Source organism: Lagopus muta, chromosome 16 (assembly GCF_023343835.1).
Source record: "Lagopus muta isolate bLagMut1 chromosome 16, bLagMut1 primary, whole genome shotgun sequence".
Classification (NCBI taxonomy): domain Eukaryota; kingdom Metazoa; phylum Chordata; class Aves; order Galliformes; family Phasianidae; genus Lagopus; species Lagopus muta.
In genome coordinates this window covers 1791082-1796033 of record NC_064448.1, presented here as the reverse complement: position 1 = coordinate 1796033, position 4952 = coordinate 1791082, and the positions used below count along the sequence as shown (strand labels likewise).

General features: G+C 40.8%; 1 long non-coding RNA gene across 1 annotated transcript; it reads right to left on the bottom strand.

The window, feature by feature from the left end:
• Window positions 1–1123: 1123 nt before the first annotated feature.
• On the bottom strand, window positions 1124–4590 carry LOC125701174 (uncharacterized). Its single transcript, XR_007380167.1, has 3 exons — window positions 4471–4590; window positions 4188–4340; window positions 1124–3792 (listed from the first exon to the last, which is right to left on the bottom strand). It is a non-coding gene; the product is annotated as an uncharacterized LOC125701174 (long non-coding RNA).
• Between the last annotated feature and the right edge of the window lie 362 nt (window positions 4591–4952).

The following is a 4952-nucleotide window of genomic DNA, read 5'->3' as shown; positions in this document are numbered from 1 at the left end:
ACTGTTTCTCCATAGATTTTATGGATAATGGAACCCTTGAAATCTTGTGGCTAGGATCTGAGATGAACTTCTCTCCCTCCCTTAGTTAACAGCAGCTACAAATTGTACAGTTCACGTCTCTGAAGTAAATAAACATGATTGTGTTGAATAAGAAATTGCAGTGAGCAATCAGTGTGTTATATCCAGGAGTGTCTGTGGAGAGCACTGCTATTCCCTCAGAAATTATATCACATGGCTGCATTTTCTTGTTATTTTCCTGCCCCATTCTCTGATTTACTGGTAGTTGCTTTTTTTTCCCCCAAACTTCACTCCTCCCCACCCCAACTCCCCCTCCTGTAGGTTTTGCAAGACTTTCAACCAATACCATTTTAAACAATTCACCAAGTAATAACTAATAGTTTAAAAACTTTTATAGCACCTCAGGTTTGTGAGCTGCAGGATATTTTTCCGACAGCCTCCGAGGCTGCCACAAATCAAAGGATTCTTTATGCAACCAAATACAATCCCAGACTGAGAGTGTTTGAAAACAATGCTATTTTTTCTGCAATTATTGCTGCAAAATAACTGGGGGTTTTAAACCAAACAGACAGCTTCACCAATGCAAAAAAAAAAAAAAAAAAAAAAAAAATTAATTTTCCAGGAAGACATAGCAGTGCAGGAAGGTTCTCCAAAGCCCTCCTTCAGCAAAGGGACTGAGGCAAATATTTGTTTCTAATCAGTTATGGAGGAGCTGGACAGGCTCAGCTTACTGCAGCTCAGCATGCATTGCCTGGCTGCAGCTTGTTTTGGGGCAACCATGGCTATTCCTCTGCTGAACTGCTCAGTAGAGAACGGAGCTTGCCTTTCTTTCCCCCCTTTCAGAAGTTTTCTTTCAGAGGCTGTTCACACCAAAAAGCTACAGAAATTTAAATGAAAAATACGGGTGGACTTAATGTTGTTTGCTGCTCCCTCTTATCTCACGCAGTATCAGGAGGAGTGTGATTGCATTGTGTGCTCCAGCCAAGCTGCTGCTGGTAGATGATGGCATCCAGAGTGAGGCCGTGGGGCTGCTGCTGGGCAGAGGCAGAACGAATCTTGTGGCAAAGCTAACCGACAACTTTTTATTATGTTACAGTGTTTTATAATAGGAACTGAAATAAGATTTCTATAAAACAAGCCCAGTAAATATGGCAGTTTTATGCAGAATACTCCCTGGACTTCTTTGTTATTGCTCTTCTCCTTGGAGATCTGTAATCCCTACCCTAAAAAAAAAAATCCAAGTTTTCTCCTAGTCATGAAAAACCTCAGCCTGGCCATAGGGAACTGCCTGCCTAACTGCAGCGAGGACAGAGTTTGGTCAACAGTGATTTGTCATTGGTATACACTGAATTCGCTTTTTGTCTCTGTGACACAGCTGGCTTCTTAATAGCAGAGCACAGGTATACTGTAGGCACAAAAGTTGTATTTCCTACAATTCTCTCATTTTATTTCACAACTGCCAAATTTTCAGTGAAGTGCAATTATGTCCTACTGCTTCTTCCTTACTCAGCCCTCCCATCTGATAGCACTGTGCTGCAAGTGACTCACACAAAAGCTTCCAGTACAGAATGGAGAAATTGACATCTGTCATGGAAGGGAGGGTTAGAAAAATCTTCTGTATGGTTATCTAAATTGAAATTACTGTAGAATACATTGTTCAGTGCAGATTGCCCTTTCCTCTCCCCCAGAATTGTTGTAATATGTATGAAATATTCTTAGTAATTTCTTGATTGTCATGCTACTATGAAAGAAGAAGGGTTACATTTCTCTCCCTTTTTCCCCTTTTCTTATGTGCACTTACATGAATTTCAAGACCTTTTCTGAAAGCATTTCCAGTTTCCTGTCATCTTTAATTTACTGGTATTCAGAAACAGAAGGAAGAAAGGGAGAAAGAGAAAGATATGTTTAAGCTTAAAAAAAGCAGAAGAAGTCCAATTTAGCTCAAGAACGCTGTACCAATTGGTGTCAGATAAAAGGCTGGATTTTCACTTACTCCGTTAGTTGTAAACAGACTGCAGAGAAGAGAATACCTTTTCTAATTATTTCATTTCATCACAAGTATGATTGCACCGAGGCAGATCATAAAAACACATTCACTGAGACGAATTAAAACCTTTTTACTCTCTGCAATAAAATCACCAGAGCAAATTGTTTGCTGGAGTTCTCTGCCAGCTGCCCACCCTCCCTTGAGTGCAGAGACCTGAGTGAGCGTCAGCCACTCACCTGCAGGCACTGTTACAGGTAGCAAGGACAGCTGGACAAGGAGCATGCTAAATAAAATAAGCCAGTAATAACCATATATGAAACAAACAAGAGGCTCATTAACTATCAGCAATGCCTTTACCTCCCTACAACAACAGTTACATTTACTGAAGATGAAGATATGCCTTGAAACAGAGGGCACACCTAGATCTTTATTGTACCAATAAAGAGCTCCATTCAATAACTTCTTAGATACTATTTTAACATCTGAACTTTGAGCATACTCTGTAAGACAGACCAAGGTGTCACCACAGTGAAGTCTCAGCACTTCATGGCTCCCAGCACTGCCTTAACAGCAATATTACACTTGTACATACACAGTATCTACAAAAGCTTTTCCTAATTGGTGTTTTGCCCAATTCAAAGTGTGGTCTCTTGCTTTGTTTTCTTCAGTCAGGTTTTCTGCTGAGACTTCTTTGAGATCTGAATCAAAGCTACAGTTTAATTTTGTCTCCCATAGGGCAGTATAACTTATCACAAGTAAACTTGCTGCAGGGAAATTCTCCTTACCTTAAGTGTTCATTTATTGTTCTCGCTCTATCACTCTAGACTAAAACACAGAGCTTGCCTCCCAGGCTAGAATTAGCTTTTCATTTTAAAAGACTGGCATTCAGGTGTGAAAAATAACAAGCTATTCTTTTCCATATTTACAGTGTCAGAAGGGCCTTACATTGTGGCCAATTAGCAGTTAGTTGCTATCTATAATTCAAATATTTGTCTGTTATTTAGACACACAGAAATCAGCTTGCAGACTCCCCTCCTTACAAGGCTATCTGACTCACATTGAGCAGTGAGTCACAGAACAGACAGAGATGATGCAGCAACAAGAACTGCCAGAACTTGACATGAGATAACCTTGGGAACGGAGGGAAAGGACAGTGTATAATTTGGTTAGAAGCACACATCTTTGAAAAAGTGAGCTGACACTTGCTTTGAGTCTGCATTCTGGAGCTGTGGATGTCCCCACTACAGCATCCAAGCTCAAAACAATATGCACACAGTTCTGCTCTCTACTTAATGGATCCCTAAACTCCTCAAGCACTTTTCTCAGTGATACTTGCAGTACACACACAATCCCCAGTGCCACCCATCAGCGGCACAGGGCCCACTCACCCAGCCTCACATCTTGTCCTGAGACTTCCCTTCTTCCCCTTTGCGAGTACAATCCTGTATTATTGTCATTGCTACGGGCAGCACTTTGTGCCCAAAGGCAAAGGGAATTACAGCTTGGGTTTAATGGCTCTTCCAGCAGCCTGTAAGTATGAAGACAGTTCTGACAAAAGAAGCTGGTATCAGCACTGAGTTCCCAGGGTAAACGATCTCCCAATGAAAGAACACGTGAATAACAAGAGATTGAAGCACACCCAAAGCTGCTCTGCTCATCTTCTGCCTTCTCTTCTTCTCTCTTCCCTCATTCATTATTTTCAGAGTTGTTTCAGTGGAAAGAGGACTCCCAGAAGTTTGCCCTCAGTCCCAGGCTCCCCATACTTTCAAGCAAGAACTGCTGCTAATCTGCATCATAGTAAGAAATAAATCTTTTTGAGGGTATTTTAATAAAGCCCCTTTCCAAATGACTCATAGCAGAGTCATAGGGCATCATAACAGTTACAAAACTGACATTGTCTAGCAAAGTAGACACCTACAGATATCATTTTAATTACACCTTTTAAGAAGCATCATAGGAATCATACTCTTATTTTATTAGTATTGCACCAGCAGTATCTATGAAATCATAGTGTTTCTATAGCAGACCTAATCTGTCTTGCAATATATCAGTACTTCAGTGGGCTTTCTTGCCCTCCACTCCCACTTCTGGTGGGACTACATATGGAAATATGAACTTGAAATACAGCAGTACAACACACTTCGGCTAGTTACTTAATAAGAATACCATAGAAGCCACCTACCAGAAGAACCAGGTCCTGCCAGGCTGAAGGCACCTGTGGATCAGAGATTGGAGCTTCCTTTCAGGCTCTGTATCAGTGCCTCTGGAGGACCACCCAAGCACAGGGGTCCATGGCTGCCATAGGAAGAAAGAGACCAACTCTTTCCCTTGGTTGCTGAAAAGAAGGACAATAAACACAACTGAGTTCCAAATAGGAGCATTGCTTAAACAACTACCCTAAAAAGTTATGTAAAACAATAACTATTTCCAAAAAACAGGGAAAATTACTCAAATATTGGGGTTACCTAACAGCTTACAGGTGAGCATCTGCATCCTTACAGACTGAAACTTTAACTGAAGCTGCACAACTGATTGAGCATGCAGAAGGAATTTCCCCCCAGGAGTTTCCTCTGATGTTTAGTAAGTTGTTAATTGATCCTGCAGTTGGAATCAATTCATTAATTGATCCCTCAGCTGGGCATTGATGAGACTCTTTCCTTAGTAGAGCTACCAATGAATGTGATTTTATATAAAACAATTCTAAATAACTGTAAGGTCATGAATCTTAGGCTGGTTTTCAAAATGAAGACTGTCACTCATTACTCTTATTAGGATAAGTTAAGAAACTTTTGAACAAACAGGGGGTCAGCAAAGTAGCTCAAACACCACGACCAGGTACTATTTTGCCTTATGAGCTCTGTTAGTTGTGTCATTGGGTTGTATAACACTCCTTGTCACCCTAAGTCCATTTTCTCTCCTCTTATTTTTCTTACTTTTCCTTGGTTTC